Raw genomic sequence first — 23,775 nt, forward strand, 5'->3', positions numbered from 1 at the left:
AGTAACAAAACATTCTTACGTCTACATTAGCAATTCTTTAACATTTCCCAAACTTTTAAAAGTTTCCATATTGGTACTGGCTCTGAGATACTAGCCTTGGTATTACTTGGTTTCAGAAAAATAAAATCAGTGGCATCACCCATCCCTAAACAAAATTTTTACTAAAATAACACACATGTTCTTGGTTATTGAAGCTATAAAATGTTCAGATTTGAAGTAGTTCAGAGCTGAGCTCATGAGGCAAATCCATTGAACCCAAAAACCCATTGCCACCTGGCCTTGCCACGATTGCAGTCAAAATGGATGTGACGTGAACATACAGTCTCTAACAGGGAGCACTCAGGTGGTGAAAATAGGCAACAAAACTTCACTTCCTCTATTCCGAACACCCGTGTCCCCAATGGCTTCAGCCAAAAGACTGTCCTTTCTTTTTTTAGAATCCCTGTCCCACCTCACTGTCACTACCTCATTGACAAGTGGTAAAACACATGGTCTTCTCTTCTCTGCCCTGATCAACATTTAAGTGATTTTTAATAGAAAATTGGATGTAACTCTATTTTTGATATGGACGTTATAAGTTACTTCTGGGGCTGCACAGTATGGACAAAGAATATACGATAAAGTTGTTGGATGCTGTGGTGATATAGGAAATAGGGAATCATTTATCAAAATATTTCCATTTTCAAATATTCTATCTAATATAATCTTGAATATTCAAATTTTGTTGTTTTCATGCCAAACTCACAGTTTTTATAAAAAAAGTAAAGTTGCTTACAACTTTGTAGTAAAGTATTCTTTTAGTATTTACAATATACACCAACTGGCCACTTCATTAAGTCCACCTCCTTGTTTTTACACTCATAGTCCATTTTATCAGCTCTACTTACTGTGTAGGTGCACTTGTAGTTCTACAATTACAGGCTGTAGTCCATCTGCTTCTCTGCATACTTTGTTAGCCCCCCTTTCACCCTGTTCTTCAATGGTCAGGACCCCACAGGACCCCAACAGGACCACTACAAAAAAATGAGTGGGCTGCCTTACAATTTTGAGTTAACAGAATTTCAGATAGTATGTTAACAGAACAATAATCTGTGTTTTATGCCCTATTAACTTATTATTTAAAGTTCATATAACTCATAATTTCAAGGCAGCCTATTCACTATTTTTTCAATGGTCAGGACCCCTACAGGACCCCACAGAGCAGGTATTGTTTGGGTGGTGGATCATTCTCAGCACTGCAGTGACACTGACATGGTGGTGCATCTCTGCTGTGTCTGATCCACTCGTGCCAGCGCAACACACACTAACACAGAACCACCACATCGGTATGACAGCAGTGTTGACAATGATCCACCACCCAAATAGTACCTGCTTTGTGGTGGTCCTGACCATTTAAGAACAGGGTGAAGGGGGGCTAACAAAGAAACAGGAAGACCACAGTCTGTAATTGTAGAACTATAGAGTGCACGTATATGATAAGTGGAGCTGATTAAGTGGATAGTGAGTGTATGAAGTGGCTGGTCAGTGTATAGTAATATGTCTACATCACCCAGTCACACAGTTCTATAGTGTGACAGATGTGATGATGTGCTGAATGGTGAACAGTGCACTTATTTCCATCATACAGACTTTTGAATGAATCTCGGTTGCTCTTTTATTGCAGGCCTGCGAGTTGTTTATCACCGAAACTCAGATTGCGATGGCAATAAAAGTGTGATTTATTGTGCAGCCCTAGTTTCTTTACCCAACGTTCATTCACACATAAGCCGTGCTCCTCTTTCAGCTGGGAGATCTGTTTTCTGTTCTGTTTTTGGCTCTTACCTGCCCTGATAAGGCCGAATTGGCCTGACTCTTTTACAGTTCAATAAAAGTCTACAGGATTCCACCACATGCTCCTCTCAAACCATCCGTCCATTAAGTGTCTAGACAAAGATTATTCTATGACCTTTAGATCCTCGAATTTGTTCCCACAGGAGAGAAGATGCCCAAGACTTCATGTCCTCCATTACAGCAGTAATTCACTCCTCTCCTCTATTTTGTCTATATATTTGTCTCCGGCAATGAGCGCGTTGACCCTGTGTCCGTCTAACTGCTAGCTGTTAGAAGGGTTGCGAGGTTATTAAACAAACAGCGGCTCGTGGCGGGGGTCTGTCGCTACGTTGGATGAATCTCAAAGGCGAACAGTGTGCAATTTCCTCAAGGCGAGAGCCTGAGGGGGTGATTTGATGATAGCGATGTCTACAGTTTGTCCTTGACTAGTTTTTTTGCTCATTTTCTTTGTAGCTTTGTCTTAGCTTGCTTCTGGCGTTGTTCTCTCTCTCTCTCTCACTCTCTCTCTCTTTCTCTCTCTCTCTCTGTCTCTCTCTGTCTTTCTCTCTCTCATTCTTTCTCTTCCTTTTCCTCTGTCTCTCTCTCTTTCTTTCTCGCTCTCTCTCCTTTTCTCACTCATTTGTCTCTATTCTTTGCTCTCTTTCACTCTTTTCTCTCTTTCTCTTCTTTTTTCTCTCTTTCTCACCCACTCTTTCCCTTTGTCTTTCTGTCTCCTTCTTTCTCTTCTCTCTTATTTCTCTCATTCACTTTCTCACTCTTTCACTCTCACTCCCTCTTTTCCTGTCTTTCTCGTCCTCTTACTCTGTCTCCCTTCCTTTTTCTTTCTCTAGTTCTGTCGCTCCCTCGTTGCTCTCTATTCTTTGCGCTCTTTGTCTTTCTTTCATTTCTCTTTCTCTAACTTTTTTCTCTTTCTCACCCTCTCTCTCCCTTTCTCTCTATCCCACTTTCTTTCTCTTCTTTTGTCTCTCTCCTTTGTTGTTTCTCTCTCTTCCTATCTCATTTCTCTCTCTCTCCATACAGTTTTTCTCTTTCTTTCTCTCTGTCTCTATTTCTTTCTTTCCCTTCTCTTGTTTTTTCTCACTCTTTCTCTCTCTCTTCTTTCTCTCCCTCTTCCTTTCTCTCTTTCTCTATTTATCTCGCTTTCTCTCATCTCTTTTTCTCTCTCTTTGCCTTTTTCTTTTTTCTCTCTGTTTATATTTCTCTCTCTCTCATTCACTTTCTTTCTCTTGCTTTCACTCTGTCTCTGTTCTCTCACTTTCTCTATTTCCTTTCTCTTTTTCTTTCACTCTTTCTCTTTTCTCTCCCCCCTCATTCTCACTCTTTCTCTTTTTCTCTCCCCTTTGCTCTCTTTCTCTCCTTTGATCTCATTCTCTTTCTTTCTCTCTGTCTCTCTCTACCCCCCCCCTTCTCTCTCTGTGTGTGTGAAATTGATTATGATTTGTTGGTCTGGCAGTAGGAGATATCAGTGCTGGCCTGGTCGAGCTCTGTGTGTGTGGTGAGGGTTATTGAATTACTGTCCAGCTCTTTTGTGCTACACACTTGGTGGACACTGGGCACTCGATCAGATCTCCTGTAAATGTGGAATTATATTAAAGACACATTCAATCCAGCTTCGGCCGGCGAATTAACATCCACTGATCTTACTCCATCTTACTCCGTCCACTTCTCTCGGCTCGGTCATTTATCCCCAATCGAGTTTGCAGTCGGCTCTTTCTTACGTGCTATTAGATTACAGTTGATCGGAAACTCAGGTACGAGTTCAGTCTGTTTCAGCTTTGACACACTGGCCCACCACTCAGTCCAAACACTGGTGTTTGGGGATGTGGAGAGTGTAGCGCTGATGTGTTTGTGTATTCATGCATGCCTGTGTTTGACAGCAGAGATAATGCTCTTACACACGAGGGGCCGACGCTGACATTATGAAACTCACTTAAATTACCCCCAGCCATCAAATTCACAAAGGCCACTCGTCACTCAGCCACTGATGACCAGCACTGCAGAAGAACTAGTGTAAGTGCTCTCTCTGTGTGTCTCTCTCTATCTCTCTAATTATCTCTCTCTCCTTCTCTGAGTATCTCTCTTTCTACTTTTTTTTTGCCTCTCGCTCTTTTTCCCGTTCTCCCTCTTTTTATCTCTCTTTCTCATTCTGTCTTTCTCTCTTTCACTCTCTTTTTCTCTCACTGGCTTTCTCATTATTTGTCATTCTCTCTCTTCTCTCATTCTCTCTTTCTTTTCTACTTTCTCCTCTTTCTCGCTCCCTCTCATTATTTCTTTCTCTCTCCTCCCACCTCCTCTTTCTCTGTCTCGTTATTTGTCTCTTTCTCTCCCGCCCTCTTATCTTTCTCCTCTTTCTCTTTTTGTCTCTTTCTCATTCTTTCTCTCCCACTTCTATTTATCTTTCTCTGTATCTCCTATCATCTTTTTCTTTTCTCTCTCTCTTTCATTATCCTTCTCTTTTTCATCATCTCTTTCTCTCTTTCTCCCATCTCTCCATCCCTTTCCCATTCTCCCTCTCTCCCATTTGTTTTATATTTTTCTCTTTGTATCTCTCTTTGTCTCACTCCTCTACTTCTTTACCTCTTCATGTCCATCTCTTTTAATATATTGCTTGATTATACTTCGTCTCTCTCTCTCTCTCTCTCTCTCTCTCTATCTATCTATCTATCTATCTCTTCCATCTCTCACTCTTGCTCTCCCCCTCCTCTCTCTCCTTATTCTTTCTCTTTCTTTCTCTCTCTCCCCTTTTCTCTTTTTCTCCCCTCTCTCCCCCTCCTCTCTCCCCTTTCTTTCTCTTTCTCTTTTCTCTCTCTCTCTATCTCTCTCCCCTTCTCTCTCTTTCTCCCCTCTCTCCCCTCCTCTCTCTCCCCTTTCTTTCTCTTTCTCTATTCTCTCTCTCTCTCCTTTCTTTCTCTTTCTCTTTTTTCTCTCTACCCTTTTCTCTCTTTCTCCCCTCTCTCCCCCTCCTCTCTCCCCTTTTTTTCTCTTTCTCTTTTCTTTCTCTCTCTATCTCTCTCTCTCCCCTTGTCTCTCTTTCTCCCCTTTCCCTTCCTCTCTCTCCCCTTTCTTTCTCATGTCTTTTTTCTCTCTCTCACTCTTTTCTCTCTCTTTCTCTTTTCTCTCTCCCCATTTTTTTCTCTATCCCCTCTGCTCTCTCTCTCTCTCTCTCTCTCTCTCTCTCTCTCTCTATCCCTCTCTCTCTCTCTGAGCCCCCCTTGTGCTTCTAATTAAAGTCATTCAGCTGGCCTCTGATTGGCTGAGAGCAGATGACTCACACCTACAGGGCTTTTAGAGTTGGGGCGGGTGCTCGCTGTATCTCTCTCTTACAGGAGAGAATGCATGCTTGTTTCACATCTACCATCCGTACACATAACAACACGCGCGCACACGCACACACACACACATGCACACACACGCACACACACACACTCTCCCAGGCAGACGCATGCTGAGCTGAGCCAAGCGTAAGAGAAGGAAAAAGACGCAGCACTAAAGAAAAACCACCGCATTCCCCTGGGGTTTCAGAGAAGAGGAAGAGTTCAGGCATCTCTCTCTCTGTCTCTCTGTCTCTGCCTCTCGCTCTCCAACCTCATCCCTGTGCCCTGCCATCACATACACAACAGGAGAGGCAGCAAGGAAGACAGAGCGAGGGAAAAACAGAAAGAAAAAAAACTGGTGAGTGTCTTTCAGCTTATGAAACTGCTGCATGGATCGGGGGTGTGTGAGAGTGTGTGAGTGCACACGCATATGTGTGTGTGTGTGTGTGTGTGCGTGTGTATTTGTGTTAGTAAGTGTGTAAAATCTAGTACATACAAATTCAGTTCTTATTGTATTTACATTTACTACATTCTGAAAGGGTCCCTCATGGGTCCTTTAGGTAAACACAGTGGTTATCATTTAACTCAGAGAAACATCTGAATGCATCATTGGTTCTTTGTATGGTCTTTGATAGAAAACCTGTTGTATATGGTTCTTTAAAGTGCCCCAAAAAAGGTTCTGCTACTGGTACAAGGGAGGGTCTATATAGAACCTTTTTAATAAGGTTTCTTAAAGAAATATCTATCACATGTTGTCCATCATAGAGAGATGCTATTTTACCAAAAACAAAGAACTGTTTATACATATAAATTTTTCTTTCAGTTATCATGATGGTCCTCTGTGCACACTTAAAAATAAAGGTGCCAAAAATTATGGCATCATCTTTCCTATAAAAGTCACTTTTGATTCCTTAAAGAACCATAGAGGGGCTGGTTCCGCAGGGAACCGTTTGTGTAAATGAGATGTGCAAATGTGAAGAACCTTTTCCTTGAACAACCATTGAGGGGCTGGTTCTGCAGGGAACCATTTGTGTAAATGAGATGTGCAAATGTGAAGAACCTTTTCCTTGAAGAACCATTGAGGGGCTGAATCTGCCGGGAACCATTTGTGTAAATGAGATGTGCAAATGTGAAGAACCTTTTGAAAGTTCAAAAAGCCTCCACATAATGTCAATGTTCTGGGAAGAACCCTTAAGTTAGTAAAGAAACTTTAGATTATGTGAGGTTTCTTAAAGCCTTCAAAGGTTCTTCACAATCACAAATGAGTTTTTTTCAAACGTGGTTCTTCCGGGAACCTTATATGGCATCGCTCAAGGAACCCTTTGTGGCACCTATTGTTTTTTTAAGACTGCATAATGATTGCCTTTACTAAAGAACGCTTGACTGCATAAATGGTTCATTGCCTGGTTAAATGGTTGTACTGTATGATGGAAAACCTGCTGTATATGTACTGCTGTTACAATACAAATAGGTACTCTATAGAATCTATTTTACTAAGAGTGTATACACACACACTACCTTTCTATCTATCTATCTATCTATCTATCTATCTATCTATCTACACACACACACACACACATATATATATATATATATATATATATATATATATATATATTAGTAGATGGTTTTAAATAGTTGTTTACATGGTGAAATGTTTTTCTCTGTCATTAATAATCTGTTGTATATGCTTCTTTAAATAATCTTTAAGCAGTGGTTGTTTAAGCACTGATAGGATAAAGGCGTTGTTAGTTTGTTAGTTGTTGTGCTTGTATAATGTCTGCATAAGGGATGGAGCTGACTGTGACATTATGTGGTGCAGCTTCTGTTTTTGCTGAAACATTCAACTGGTTGTCGATGTGGGAGCGTCTAGAAATCTCCAGAAAGTTTTTCAGGAGAGCTGTTGTGGCGCAGTTACAGTTCAGTCAGTGTGATGCAGAGAGCGCGAGAGAGACAGAGAAAGAGAGAGAGAGAGACAGGGAGACGGAGAGAGACAGAGAGAGGCAGAGAGAGAGAGATATAGAGAGAGACTGCCTATATAAGTGTGTGGGTATATGTGTGTTTGTGAACGAACACGTATGTTACACATGTGTTTGGGGGGACAGAGTGAGTGCAGTGTGTGTCTGTTGGTAGGTACATGCATACGCACATTCTCATTTTGGTGTGTGGGGAGGGTAAGAGTGTGCTGGGTCTGTGTGTGTGTGTGTGTGTGTGTGTGCGTGTGTGTATGCTTGTTCAAAGCCCTCTCTGCTCTGCCAGAGCGTGGGTGGAAACTGAGAGATCTTTCTGCCTGTGAGTGTGTGTGTGTGTGTGTGTGTGAGAGAGAGAGTGTGTGAAAGAAAGAGGGAGTGATAGAGTGAGAAAAAAGCGACAGTTGCAGAGGAGTGAGAGATGTATGAAAGAACAGTTGAGAGGGATGACTGTTAAAGCATCTCTCTCTTGCTCTCTCTCTCTCTCTCTCTCCCCTCCTCTTCCCTCCCTCGCTCTTCTCCTCCGCACTTTTCCCCTCTTTCAGCCTGAGGGGCATCTGCTCTCCTGCGGCTTTTTACGCTTTCTCTCACCTTTACACTCTGAAACTGAGACGCAGCAGCAAAACACATAAGCATACACGCAGTGACCATAACATGACGCAATTAGACCAAATGCCCGTACAATTAATGACCAGACTGAGTCGAACGTGTGAGTGTGTGTGTGTTTGTGTGTGTGTAGGAATCAGTCCTTTCATAAGTCATATGAATCCATTATGTAATCAATATTAAGTGATGTCTTTGACAAAATGGCACCAATGATAGTTAATTGTATTTAACGCTATCTCAAAAATTCTGTATATTTGAGATTTATATGTACATTTGTTATATTTTGGACAGCTCCATAATATATATATATATATATATATTATATATATATATGTGCTGCAAGTGTCTTGGTGTCTTAATATGAAACATAAAAATAAGGAACAGCATAATGTTATAAGAGAAATTTCTCTTTTTCTGCACAATTCAAAGTTTCAGCTGTAAACAGTGTGGTTTGATTTTAAATGGTTCATTGTAGAGAAGCTCACCAGCACTTTATAGAGGTGGTCATGGGAACCAGGGGTTGCTATATTGCAATTAGAGTCATTTCATTTCCTATCCAAAACCACCACATTACATGTAATGTTGGTGACGCTGCAGTAATGGGGATTATTTTGCCTTACAAAACCCTGCATGTACCTCTCTGCCATGACTTGATTTAAACAAAAACAGTTCTTATCTCAGCACTACCATAAAGCAATGCCTCTGGTATCAGGTAATACATTCATAACTATTTGATGTAGTAACTTTCTGTGAAAGAGCTTTTAAAGGGAATTCTTTGGATCTCTGGTTCCAATCACTGCCACTGTGAATAATGGAACATTTCATGTCAAACCATTTGGAATTACTTTGTTAATATCTTAATTAACTATTTAATTATGCAAATATTGGTTGAGTTGCCCTATGTTTTCATTATGACTTTATTAGAGCATTCAACATTAAAAAAGTGCAATATTTGCATCCTGATCAAATGCTGTAGACATAAGCTAACAAACTAGCCACAAGCTAACATGCTAGTCACAATGCTACAATACAGTGTATATATACACGTCTTGGTCACATGGATTGAGGTTTATGATTGGCCTAGCTGCTAATGCAAGGGATCCAGGCGTAATCCTGGTCCTGGAGATCTACCACCCTGGAGAGGTCTGGATCTAACACACCTGGCTCAAATATTTAAGTGCCCCTGAAGGTCCTTCCTTATCAGCTGTGCTAGATTTGGGTTGGAGCTAAACTCTGCAGGGTGGTAGATCTCCAGTACCAGGATTGAGCACCTGCGCTAATGTATTATGTAGTGCCATTATGCCTTATGGAGAAGTCCAAGCATTGCCATGTATTTCCATTTGGGATGAAGCTTGCGTTATTTGTGTTAAGGAACTTTGGAACTTAGTAAAGTTTATGCATCCCACACTTAGCTTATGAAACTTGAATTGATTTTGGTGGAAAGTATTTGAGCTGTTAATAATGAGCTGTAATCGGAGCAGGCCTGTGACTTCTAGATATTTTCTGATCTCTCTTCTCTCCTCACGCCCACAACTTTGCGCGAGCACACATGCACATACGTCACACTGTCCATAAATATGAAACGGTATTACGCACTCTATGCTCCTATTCCGGACTTCAATTTTGAGCTAATGATGTCATCCTCTCTGCCAGGTCGCTCTGTATAATGGGAGTGCATGAAAATGATTGAAATTCATATGGATGACAAACACAATCCATTATACACAAACGAGAGCACACATTTTGCATAAGGGCACATCAGCGACTTGGGCTCATTTATATTTGCTGGGAGCTTGAGGCACATCACAGAAATGAGTTGTTTTTGCTTTTGGCACATAATTGTATTACGTTAAATGATTATTGCTTTATGCGAAAGTCGTAAATATTGCATTTGGGCCCCTTCCCTTTTTCTTTGCTCATCTTTCGACCTGATCTTTTCTTACCAAAACACACACACATACACACCCACATACTTCAGAGCCTATTTGAGCTCGTTCGGCTTCTGCTTAGGTAGGGGGCCACGTCACTGAGAGGAAAAAGAAAGACACATTGTTCTAAGTCCGCCTCTTGCTTCACCATTTCTATCTTTCTTTTGAAATTTTGATGCTGGATGCTAGCCTACTGTGAAATTGCGTCATGCCTGGGTGGTTTGCAAGGAGCCAGTAGTGGCTGGCTATATCTGGCTAGCAATGAGATCTTAACATCCGTTCTTCTGTTTACAAAGAGCCATGCACTTCACATTATGGACACATCTGCTCTCCTGGAATAATTTGGCTTGTTACGTTAAATCCTAGCCAATTAAACTGTTAAATCTTGAGTGAATTTCAGTATGATATCTAATTTAATATGGTCATTGGAAAGAGCATAGAGCATGCTGGAAATGCAGAAGGCTATCAACATCATTTACGTTTAGAATGTTTTTTAAATTTGGTTTAGTTGGATTTGGCTGACAAGTTCAGAATCTCAAGCTTTCAGCCCTGAAATGATCCAACACTGGCCATTGCCCCAGGTGCACATGCCACAAATGCATTAATATTTATTCTATGGTTTACTGGTTTTCACATCTAAATATAGATTAACTATGAGCACAATGAAAAAGACTTACTTGCATTTATATTCATAACTTGTCAACAGAGAACACAGACGATATACAAAATTGCATACCTCATTGGTGGATAGGGTTAAAATGGATATATTCCTATCAACATCTACATTATATGGTCAGAACTATGTGGACACCCCTCCTAATTATTGATTTCAGCTGTTTCAGCCAAGCCATTGCTCACAGGTGTATCAAATCAAGCACATAGCCATACAATCTCCATTGACAAACACTGGCCATAGAATGGGTCATACTGAAGAGTGAGTTTAAATGTGGCACTGTCATGTTTGTTACAAGACAGTGTGTGAAATTTCTGCTATGCTAGATCTGATCTGGTCAACTGTAAATGCTACTATTATTAAGTGGAAGCATCAAAGAGCAACAACATCTCAGCCATGAAGCAGTAGACAACATAAACTCACAGTGCAGGGCCCAGGGTGCTGAAGCAAGTAGTGCGTAAAACTCACCTATCCTCTGTGGCATCACTCACTATAGAATTCCAAACTACATCTGGAAGCAACATCAGCACAAGAGCTGTGTGTTGGGAGCTTCACAAAATGGGTTTTTCATGGCTGAGCAGCTGCACACAAGCCTAAGATCTTTATGTGCACTGCCAAGTGTTGGCTGGAGTGGACTCTTGGGTAGTGGACACGTTAGAATGATGCATCATGCCTGATGGACAAATCTGGGTTTGGTGGATGGAATGAGAATGCTGCCTACTGAAATGCATAGTGCCAAGAGTAAAGTTTGGTGGAAGAGGGATAATGGTCTGAGGCTGTTTGTCAAGGTTTGGGATTATTAGTTCCAGTGAAGGGTGAGGTTAATGTTACAGCACACAAAGACATTTTAATCAATTATATGCTTCCAACTTTGTGGCAACAGGATGGGGAACACCCTTTTCTGTTCCAGCAGCCTTGACCCCACTGAACACCTTTGGGATGAACTGGAATGTCGATTGAGAGCCAGACCTGCTCATCCAACATCAGTGCTTGATCTCTCAAATGCTCTTTTGACTGAATAGACACAAATTCTCACACACTCCAAATCTGGAAAGCTTCCCAGAAGAGTGAAGGCTGTTATAGCAGCAAAGGAGCAGTAATCTCCATATTAACGCCAGTGGTTTTGGAATACCATATCCAGGTGGTCAGGTGTCCATATACTTTTGGCCATATAGTGTAGATACTGCCAAGTATATTGCTTATCACTGTTTAAATGCTGTGGCTATTGTTAATTTCCCCAACATTTGTATATGGGTGACTGTACCATACCTCAATACCATACACACAAAACAGAGTGCACTCCTTGCAAAGCAACTGTCTCTCTTTTGTATGAGCAGCCAGCACTTTTTCCTGCTGATAACTCCATTAATGCTAGTCTGCTGACAAAGGAGAAAAACAGCAATATTGGATTTGCGGCAAATAACATAATTTTCGCCATCCACAACCACATTCATCCAGCAGTCCTGAGCTGCAGCGTTTAGCTGAACGAGTAAAATCATAGTAAGGAAAGGGTGGTGATGTCATAGAGTTGGCTTACATAACATGTGAAGGTGAAAAGATTGGGGCTGAAGTCTGATTGAGTCTAGGCTTAGCAGTTGAGCCTTTCTGGAGAACCAGAAAATGGCCTTTTCTTTCTTACCACTGTTTCTGGCTTTGTCCACTTTCTTGCACCTTGACAGGAAGGCTGTGTTCACAAGGATGTTTTGGTATCTGTCAAAAATGCACATCTTGCCATTGATTTCAGGAGAACAATGTTTTAAGGCACCAACACATGACATTGCACAAAAATGACTCTGTTGTCCGTTGAAAAACTTCACCAGAAGAAAGCCTTTCATGAAACATACTTTGACATATCCATTCGTCAACCAATAGGAGGAGGCCTGGGTAGCGCTCCAGTCAATTACATTGATGTACTGCAAGACAGAGGAGAAATTAACTGCTGCTGTCAACTCATATCCAGAACATTAAAATCTACTCTATAACAGCTCACAGTGAGCCTTGATGTGAAGAAGAACAGTGACCACCTGCATCGCTATCAAACATTCCTTTTTACAAGGGTCATGTGGCCAATATATGAAAATAAAGCCAACCACATTTACTTATATCTGCCTATTCACCCTCAAACAGTTTTAGCCCCTACTGCTTTTTTGAATACATGGCAACCAATCAGAACAGAGGTTATTTACATGTCCCCTTTACATAGTAGCTTAAAATGCTTGTTAACAATTATAGAATTGTTATTTCTGCATTAATGAGTGCTACTATTTCAATTATTGACACTTAGCGACATATAAATAATTAAAGCATTGTAAATGTTCCTCATGAACTAATTATAACTAAGGGTACTAAATAATGCAATACATCTTTATTAATACATTATAAACTTGAACTGGGGTCCAGCTAATGGTTCTAAATGCTTAAAAGTGTATATATTAATGGCTTAATAACAAATAACTAATCATTAAGGAAAGGTTTCGCATCACAAATTGCAAGTAAAATAATTATTCAAAACAGGATGTGGACATATTCATAATTATTCTGAATTGTTTTTTATGCCATTAAATTAATGCTTCAAGTTAGGCACTGTTTCTAGTTATATGATCTATGAGATATGGGCTTTAAATAACCAAATTATTATTAAGCTGCTATAATTCATGATCAGTTTTCTATAATTCAAAATAGTTATTGATTATTTCTATATTTGTAAGTAATTGGTATGTTTTATGGATGCAAATGTAACTAAGATGTCACTATTAACAGTCATGATTAACATCAAAATGACTGCTGCTAATTAGGGCTTATAATTATAATAATATATAATTATATAAGTATTACCAAAATCTTTTACTTTGGTATGTTAATTAAAAATATCCAAGCAAATTTCCATTCTATTAGTGGAGCGGCCGCTAGGAGGCCTAAAGAAGATTACTACCATATTTCGTACATGAACCCACAAAAAAAAATTGACTTCAGGGAAAAAAAGGTAAAATTTAATAAAATAGTAGGGTATATGCCCTTTCCTGCTCGCGAGATTCCTAGTCACATGGAAAAAACATCTCCACACATAAACATCTCCACACATAAACATGCCTACAAGAAAACAACAACACCTATCAGTGCACTATTTGATGGACACCAAAATGTCCTTGTGACCATGTTGGTGGACCGGTTGCATGCGGCCACTCAGCCATAGTTAGAACCCCTGGATGATCTATAGGGGATTGTGAACATGCTTCCATGGGAATCCTAGGTGGACTTCAAAGTGGTGGGGGAAATCCCTGAAGAGCAAAGTTCAGAATACAAGAAAGGAGGTATCAACGGCCATCCATGAGCCAAATTAGTAGAGGGTACATGTGACCACGGACACACGCCCACACAAACACAAATGCTCAGAGGACATTGAGAGCAAATCCAGAAATGGCCGCCAGATGAAGACGTTTTTTTTCCCCACACAAACTTGGACAGCTAACAGCTGCAGGGGCACCGGGTAGAGAGAGAGTGTGAGAACGAGTGAGAGAGAGAAAGATGGAATGAGCACAGAGGGTGTAGTCTTGCCAAGCTGCCCCACTGGTGGTAAATTAGGGTGTAATGAAGGTTGTTCATCTCTCTTTTCCTCTCTCTTACTGTTTCTCAGTCTGTTGTGATCGCCAGTGAACTCCAGCTCTTGGCAAACTATTAAATATACAAACGAATCCAGCGCACACTGACGGACATGCAGACAAACATTATCAAACACGCAGCATTGGAAGTGATGTCCAACTCGTGCAAGAATCATTCTTTTGAACTTTTTTTTTAGAAATTTGTTGAACCGATTCTCAAATCCTGCTGAATCAAACCCACTGAACCAAATCAAACTGTAGCTGCCTACAATGTGTTCTATGTCTTTTAAGTCTGACTCGATTTATTGTAATTAGTAATATCAGACTCATTGATTGATCCGTATAGAGGAGAATGGAGTTGACTTGACTTGTGCATCAATGAATCATTTTTGTAATGAATTGAAAGGAATCAGTTGAGTAAACTGAATCAGAATTCCCATCGCTATTATAATAATCAGAATAAGCAAAATCAGACTGATTGGATCTAATTTACTTACACATGGAGGAAGTGAGAATAAAGCTAACTTGATTTGTGAATCAATGAATCAGAAAGCACTGAATAAGAAAACTGAATCATAATTCCCATTACTAATCTAGTAATTAGAAGAAGTGAGATAACACTTACTAAATCCAATCTGAGTGCACAAGCAGTAAGTGAGAATAAAGCTGCCTTGGTGTATGAATCAGTTAATCAACGATTCGATTCATTGTATTGGTGGTTCGAAAGAACTGGTTGAGTAAACTAATTCATAATTCCAATCACTAATCTTGTAAGCAGATGCAGCAAGATCAGACTCACTTGTTCAATCCAATCTTACTACATATGGAGAAGGTGAAAAAAAAGTTGATCTGATTTGTGAATCAATTACTCGCTGAATCAATCCATTGAAGTGGTGGTTTACAGGAATCGATTGAGTGAACTGAATCGAAATTTGCATCACTGGTCTAGTAAGTAGAATTACCAAATTCAGACATCATCTAATTCAATCTCACTGTACATGGATGAAATGAGAATAAGGTTGGCCTGAAGTGTGAATTAATGACTCATTGAATCATTTATTTGTAATGGTGGTTCAATAGAATTGGCTAAGTGCACTGAATCATAATTCCTATCATTAATCTAGTAAGTAGACATAGAGAAATCAGACTCACTTGCAGAATCCAATCTCACTGCACATGGAGCTAGTGAGAATAAAGTTCACTTAGCTTGTGAATCAATGAATCATTGAATCAGTTAATTAAAACAGTGGTTTGAAAGAATCAAACGAAACCAATCTCATCACTAATCTATTAAGTAGAAGAAGCAATATGAAATGCACTGAATCCAAACACACTTCATATTCAGGAAGTGACAATAAAGTTCCCCTGACTTGTGAATCTATGACTTGTTGATATAGTGAAATAGTGATCAAAAAGAATCATTTGAGTAAATGGAATCATATGTCACTTAACTTATCTCACTTGCCAATTTCAATGTCACAGCACATGGAGAAATGGAGAATAGTTGATTTGACTTTTCATTGAATTGATTAATTGAAACAGGCAGTTCAAAAGAATCAGTTCAGTAAAACTGTAGTGGGAGATACAGGTGTACGCATTATACTGGCCAAGCAAAATACAATACACACCAGAATTAACCTAAGAAAGGCCTTTTGATCCCGACTGGTTGTTTACCAGAGTCGCAGCAGCAGTATAGTCTAGCACCCAATCTGGTGTAGTGTCTGAACGCCAAATTATACTGCTTGATTATGCAAAATGACCTTATGGCATGTCTGAGGTCAGATGGAGAGGCTCTATAACCAAACGCTGGCTGACCTAAGGGATCCAACAGTTGCTCATTGAAGCAAAGCATGCTGGTCTGGGTGTGTGGGGCGAGGCTTGTGCATGCTGATGAGGAAATGATGAAGTGTTCAATTTTTTTTCCTCCTGAAATGGCTTGCCTAGGTAATTAAACTCTTCCCCATCTGTGTGCGGGCTTGAATAGCGTTCAAAAGTTTGGAATTGATGTTTTCAATAACTAAACATCCAATTTGGTTGCAGAAAAAAATTTGAACAAGCTAGTCCCGCTCAACATGATAATTAGTAGGACACTAGAAAGAAAATTTTAGATGTGTCCAGAATGATTAACAGAGCTGCAGATGTTCAAAAATAATTAAGAAAACAGTGTAACACCAAGAATGAAGAATATGAATATCCCGAATGCTATGCATTTTAAAAGTGGTGCGCTCGTGTGGACATGTGGTCAAATCGGCCTTCGAGTTTTCCACAGTGTATTGAATGATGCCAGGCGTGCTTGGTGTACTGTTTTTTTTTCCCTCTGCATGGATGACATTTACAGAGCACTGTATGTATAGGGCCTGTCTGACCTTCGAAGCTCACAGATAAAAGCCCCCGTCAGATTAGTTTTGATACATAATACATGACAAGGATCAGACAGCCATCTCAGTACCGGAACGCTGGCTTCAGGTCAGTTGCTGCAGAAGTAGCTGAATGTCTACTGAGTGTCCACTCTCCTGTCTCTCTCACTTCTACATCCTGTGGCGCCGAGGGAGAGGTGTGACAGTAACATGCTAACCTTCCTGTTCTCGCCTACATTTCCCATCTGTCCCTCCTCTCCAGCCATCTGGCCCTTCCTGGACTAATTGGCCAATCAGCTACTCCGGTGAGAAAGACTTGTATTAGATTGTTTGTACCATGTAAACAATTTGGCAATTTTGCACAAATATCAGTTTATAAAAGTAGAGGACATTTGTTCTAATGGAAAGTAAACGTTTTTTTCTTTTTTGGTTGGCAGATTCTTGTCAGAGCCTTACTGGAATGTTATGCTAAACAAGTTAGCATTACATTCATTAATATGAGCATTGATTCAGGAATAAAACTATTTTGTGTACTGACAGTTTCTGCCAGATTCTTGTCAATGCTTTCCTGAAATGTTATGCTAACCAAGCTAGCATTACATTCATTAATATGAGTATTAATTCAGGGATAAAACTATTTTGTGTAATGACAGTTTCTGGCAGATTCTTGTGAGAGCTTTTGCAGAAACATTATGCTAGCCAAGTTAGAATCACAATAATGAATATGAGACATTAAAATTGAGTTCAATGTAGCATGTTGTGACCAAAAACCAGACAAGACAAATTCCAAATACATGTTAAGCCTGATTCTAACTGCTATTTTAAGCAATGTTCATGCAGAGTTTCTAGAAGATTCCTGTCAGGACTTTACTGACACATTATGCTAGCTTGGTTAGCACTGCATTTATATACATGAAAACAAATCCAGGCACACAATTATTGCCAGCAATGACAGACGTTTCTGGCAGATTCCTATCCAGACACATTAAGCTAGCCTAGCTAGCATCACAGATATGACAATAAAAACTAATCCATTCATTCACTTGCTCCCTTAAAAGTATCCCAAGGGCTACGTATTGCATTTTATTACTTTACTATATGGCATAATGATGTGAGACCACTCCAGGTTTTATGAGGTATTAGTTTATTAAAGAGGGGGAGATCTACCCCTGTCAAAAGGCACCTTTATTACTCTCCCTTCACAGATCAATTCCCCAGGGGCAGACAATTCAGTAGGTGTGACCCCAACATTGCCCCCTGGTGACCAAACACGCACAGGGAATATGATGGCTGGTGGGGAGGATGGTTGTAGTTGGATGGTTCTTTGTAGAACTGTTTTTATAAAAGAGATGTTTGAGTGTGAAGAACCTTTTTAAGGTTTAAAGAATCTCGACATAATGTAAAGGTTCTAGTAAGGAACCCTTAAATTGGTAAACAACCTTTACATTATGTAAGGGTTTTCTATACCTTTACAATGTTTTTCACACTCATATATCTCATTTACTAACATGGTTTCTTAGGAAACCAAAAGTGATTCTTCAATGGCATCACATAAAAATCTCTTTATGGCTATGATAAATAGATTTGAGATAAAGAAAGAAATGAGTGTACGGGAACATGTGATTATATTGTAAGTATATATGTGTGATTATGTGATGGGTATGTGTACGTCTGTGTGTGTGTGTGTGTGTGTGTGTGTGTGTGTGTGCGCTGAATTTTCCCTGTGGCACACAGACATGATGTTCTCACAGTAATTATCGTTACAGCGCTGAGCTAAGTTCACTCATGAGTCAGAGATGTAGGAGCGAAGAAAGTGAGGAACGATGAACTTATGACTACAGATGTGATGACAATAATGACAACTGTGGCGATGATTAAAACATAAATTCTTTATGGGCTTGCTTTACAGACACGGAGATTAAGCATGGCCTTGGATTAAGTTACACTGTCGATGGGAATTTTCCACTGAAAACCCAATTTAGCCTGGGATTAGCTTTCAGACATAGCCAGAAAGACTATAAAAAGACTATAAAACACTATAAAAGAAGCACAATCTTTTCTTCTCGTGTTGATTTAAATTTTGGTGGCGAAATAGAATCGCTCCTGCTTTACCCACCATTACCAACCAGGGAGGCTAAAGCTGAAGACAAGGCTGTTTATAGGACTACAAGCAGGGTGGGAGCGACCAAAGGTGTGTGGAGGTACTGATCATACTCAAACTTTTAACCCCTCGTCACTGAATGAACAACTAAATTAATAATTTCCTGGAAAGTTAAACTCCTTTTTTGGTCCTGATTGTAAAGTAGCCCTTTGCCTATAATGAGTTAGACATCCCTGGTCTAAACACTGGCTCTATCATCAGGAGCTCACTTATTAGCAATGCCACAGCCATCTGTGGCTGAGCGTCCAAGAGAACATAAATGGCCTCACTTTCTGGGGTGAAATGGGGTGAATGGGGGGGATGGCTCCCCTGCTCCACTTCACTCAGTGCGATGCTAGCTAACGTGGACTTCTCTTAGCTGGCGTAACAGAATTGGCAGTTAGTGCTCTCCTCCAAGCGTGTTGAGCTGTCTAATGACATTGTGTTAGTGGCAATTTCGAAGGGTTTGAGGAAGCACATGCTAGTTTTCACTCTCTCAGCTTGGTAGCATCATGTAATGACCTAGCTAGTGGCTGGAAATGGACATGAAAAAAACTAATAATAATAAAAATAACATAATTTAAAAGCAGTAATAAAGAATTTCTTAGCCGCTCCACGACTAGCACTAGAGTTTACTCCAAGAGAGAAATGTACTAGAATAAATTATAGACGCAGCAGTGCATGCATTGGTGCACACTTAAAACCACTTTTGCTGCAGTCCCCAAAACAGACCTGCCACTTGCAGCAATTTCTCAGTGAGACTTCAAGCCTACAGCTTTTGATTTTGTGTGATGGCTAAATGTAATACTGCTGCAGTAGCAAACGTCAGAGCGTGACATGACACGAACATCAAAATGTGCCTTGTGGGTCAAGGCATCTGCTAGCTATTCCAGATGAGTTCCTCACTGTCTATATGGAGAGTGCCATCACCAGAGCACTTTGAATCCTCTGTCTATTTCTGCTCTGACAGTTCCCACAAGGGCTTGCAAATGTCACGCTTGGAAGTACGGTGGCTCTCTTTGAGCCCTGCTGTTCTAGTCCTCTCGGCTTGTGGGATGTCTAAATGTCGAGCCAACCACATGACCTCCAAATAGCTAGCCTGTGACTCGTCACTGTAATCAACAAGTGTGGCTGGTGCCATATTGATGGTAATTGAGTTAACGCTAGCAGTAATGGTTTTTCCGAGGTCTTGGGTGTGGGCTGTGAGGTTAACCGTCTGGCCTTTCTTATAGCTGCGCACTCGATCAGATAGCACTGAATGTGCATCGGACCATCTGTGGTGTGTGTGTGTGTGTGTGTGTGTATGTGCTCCAATTGATCTGTTGGGGTGTGTTTGTGATATTTTATTGATCTGTGGTGCGCCGCTTCAGCAGACCTTTGACAGACGATGCTGCAATGTAATTTGATGGTTGTCTCTCATACTGAGGGTTTGTGTGCCTGTAACTTGTATTGACACTGCGTTTTGCTCTGTGGAAAAGTGGCAGCATACGTTACATAACCTGTGCCAGGCTGTGCGTGAGCTCAGTATGAGTGCGCAGATGTATTTTTGGGGGTTTTATACATAGAGAACCGTCTTTCCCCACAGATGATTGGTCTCTTTGCTGATTTCTATTCCATATTTAGCCTTGATGATGTCACTCATGCCGAGTTCACTACCCACGATGCCCTGCATGTGGCCTACCCTGGAATCCCACAAATACACCACTAACGAGGAGCAGATTTCCTCATTAATTAATCCCCTTCGTCAACACAATCCAGGAGCTGGCGCCCTGACATTTAAGGTTATTAATAATTCGTAACAGTGGAAGCACATCAAGAAAGCACATAGGACACCTTCATTGAAGTCAGTGTAATTTCATTTTAGGTTGAGCTTGCACTTCCTGTATATTAAAGTCTGAGGTCAGTCTCCTTTTATTAGGAATGTTATTAGTAAACTGCTTCCATTTAAGCGAGGCTGTGGTTTTGCAGACCTCATTGCTTTGTGAGCTTCGAGTCTCCAAAGGCTGCATTATACAGAAACTTAGAAACTGATGTGTGTCATAACAGCCTTCAGTTGCCATGACAACTAGCGCAACCTGTCATCAGGCTTCTAAATGCATATTCTACTGGCTTCTGTAAAAAAAAATAAAATAAAAATCTTTGGCATTCCAGTATATCATAATGCTATATAGAGGTGCTCTTGTGGATCATATCTCTTAACAACGGATGTGGTGGCTATTTAAATCGACTTAGACCTCTATCTGTTGATGTAAAAAAAAGACAGTGGCTTCAAAATGCTGATGTATAGATCTAATAATTGGTCTTCCTTCATTGTCTGCGACTTGATGTAAAAAGAACGAGTGACACTTTGAGACGACAGGCCTTTGTGCTGCAGAAAGACGCTGCCACTTGTTATTAAAAGCGCTTTTGTTAATTGAAAGCTTAAAAGCATAGAAAATCAAAAGGCAGGAATGTGAGTCACGATTGTTAAATGACTTTGCTTCTGTCTATGTGATCTATAGGATTTTTTCGATAGATGGATGGATGATGGATGGATGGGTGGATGATGGATTTATAAATAGATGGATGGATGAATGGATGCACAGATGGATGGGTGGGTGGATTTGATTGATCGATGGATGGAAAGATGAATGGATGGATGCATGCCTTAAGGATGAATTGATGGGAGATTGGATGAATGTGTGTGCATGGATGGATGGATGGATGGGTGAATGTATGGATGGGTGGTTGGATAGACAGATGTACAGACAGAAGGATAAGCAGATGATTGTATGGTTGGATGTTGGATGATTGGATGGATGGATTGATAAATGAATGAATGAGTGAGTGGATAGATATATGGATGGATGGATGAATGGATGGATAGATGGATGGATGAGTGGTTGGATAGATAGATGTACGGACGGATGTAAGGATGTGCAGATCGTTGGATGGATGAATGTGAACAGATGGATGTATTGATAAATGAATGGATGAGTGGGTGGATAGATATAAGGATGGATGAATGGTTGGGTGGAGCGTATGAATGGATGAATGTGGGAATGCAAGGATGGATTGATGAATGGACAAATGGATAAATGGGTGGATAGACAGATCTATGGATGGATGACTGGAGAATGAATAGGTAAATGTATGGATGAATGTATGGATGGATGGGTGGTTGGATAGACAGATGCAGGGATGGAAGAATAGATAAATGGGTGGATGAATGGATGTGGATGTGGGTGGATGGACATGTGGGTGGATAGCTGTATGGATGGATGGGTAGATGCATGGATATGTATGGATGGACAGGTGGATGGATAGATGTACAAATGGATGGATGCCTGGATGGATGGATGGGCAAATGGATATACAGATGGATGGATGGGTGGATGGTTGAATGAAGGATAGATAGATGGATGCGTAGTGGATGGACGGGTGGATGGGGTGGATGGACAGATGGATAGATGGGTGGTTGGATAGACAGATGCAGGGATGGAAGAATAGATAGATGGGTGGATGAATGGATGTGGATGTGGGTGGATGGACATGTGGGTGAATAGCTGTATGGATGGATGGGTAGATGCATGGATATGTATGGATGGACAGATGGATGGATAGATGTACAAAGGGATGGATGCGTGGATGCATCGATGGGCAGATGAATATACAGATAGAAGGATGTATGGATACATGGATGGGATACACAGATAGATGGATTCATGGATGGTCGACTTGGACACACAGACACAGCAGCTGTTGTGGTGTAAAAAGTCTTGCAGGCATTTTGTTTCTGTTTAAAGACTTGTTATTGGTCAGAAGCCAAGCCATCTGTTTGCAATATTATTCTCCATAAAAACAAAGCAAAACGAACTCACAAAGAGCTCATCAAGCCTGCGGTGATTTTTTCTGACATTTCTATATAATCCTGTGTTATCTTAAAAGAGAACTTTAACCCAACATTGCTAATGTGAGTAAGAATAAATAAAAGCTACTGTTACCTTTAGCACCATATTCTGCTACGTTTCAACTGTTTGGTTGAAGTATTCTTTTAAAGAACAGCAAAAGACATGACAATGTAATTACTCAACTAATATTGCGCTGCCATTGACCAAAATGCTTAAAAAGACTAGGTAGGATATTCAAACTTGACATTTTTATCAAAAAAGCCATGGAGGAATAGTTTCCTAGTTGCTGGAAGGAAACCTCCGTTTGCTTGTTGTTAATGGCACGCACATGCGACTTATAAATCACTCACATATGGAGACGTTATTGCCTGTTCCCTGATCTCAGACCATCCTGAGTAAGCGCTCCCACGCCTGTTATCAGCCAAAGGGACTTGGATTATGGAAAATGTATTTGGATTTATGAGAGGCTCCGTCTCTGTTTGAAAAAACCTCCGTCACGACTGGCCCGTCTGTCCCGTCTGTCCCGCTGAACACAAGCAGGCATCGGTCAAACGGGATAATGGCTAATATGAAATGCCATTTCGCGGTTGAGAGGACAAGAGGTGGGAAGCTCTATGTGGTCAAGGCACTCATCCAGGGAGGTGGTGTGTGTGTCAGTGTGGTAATGTGTGACCAGTGTATGGTCCTGAAAGGGCTTGATGTCCAGCACGGTTTGGTGATTTGCCTGCTCAACCATAATACCTGTAAGAAAGGTTTTTTGTTGGGGTTTTGATTTGATGAGCTTCATGGTTACTGGTAGAACCATGGAAACCTCTTTGAAATCATTCCTTGTTTTTAAAATGCAAATGAGTCTTTGTAGTTAGTGAAACCACACACTGTAACAAATCAAAAACTGTAAAAAACAAAAACTGTAAAAACATCAGATCAACCTGAAAAAAATAATTTATGTGGTACCAAGTAAATGAACTAGTTTTATTCAACCTAAATACATACTTTGAATGAACGATTCTTTCAATCAAAGTAATTTTTTGTGTTGAATAAAACTAGTTCAGTTGCTCGTTACCACATGAAGTTATTTTTTAGGTTGATCTGACGAGCCACTTTTTACAGTGTGTCAAATGAAGGTGCAATAATGCTGCCTTTCAAAATCATCTGCTGCCAGGCTTAGTACACCCCTAAAAATAAAAGCTTAAATTGTTCTTGGAAGGACATGCAGTTCTAGGAAAATCCTTTAAATGTCTTTCAACCTTTACATTATGTGGAGGCTCTTAAACTTGATCTCATTTACATAAATTAAATACATAAATTCAACCTTTTCCATTGTAGCCATCAATTGCAATTCCAGCCTGTTGGGGAGGTTTTACAGGTGCATGTTTTTCTTCAATAACATTGATGAAATATGTTCAGATGGAATTTGTTGTTATGATTTACAAAATCAGAAGCAAACTGGATTTTCATCTTTGAAAAT

The 23,775-nt window shown here is 40.3% G+C and overlaps 1 protein-coding gene across 1 annotated transcript in view; it reads left to right on the forward strand.

The window, feature by feature from the left end:
- The first annotated feature begins 5,047 nt into the window (after positions 1-5,047).
- The window catches only part of prickle2a (prickle homolog 2a), a 62,133-nt gene continuing 43,405 nt past the window's right edge, over positions 5,048-23,775 (forward strand). The window contains exon 1 of the mRNA XM_036578710.1: positions 5,048-5,502. The gene's annotated coding sequence lies outside the window, so the exon portion shown is untranslated. The remainder of the gene's footprint in view (positions 5,503-23,775) is intronic.

This window comes from Colossoma macropomum, unplaced genomic scaffold, assembly GCF_904425465.1.
Source record: "Colossoma macropomum unplaced genomic scaffold, Colossoma_macropomum, whole genome shotgun sequence".
Classification (NCBI taxonomy): Eukaryota; Metazoa; Chordata; class Actinopteri; order Characiformes; family Serrasalmidae; genus Colossoma; species Colossoma macropomum.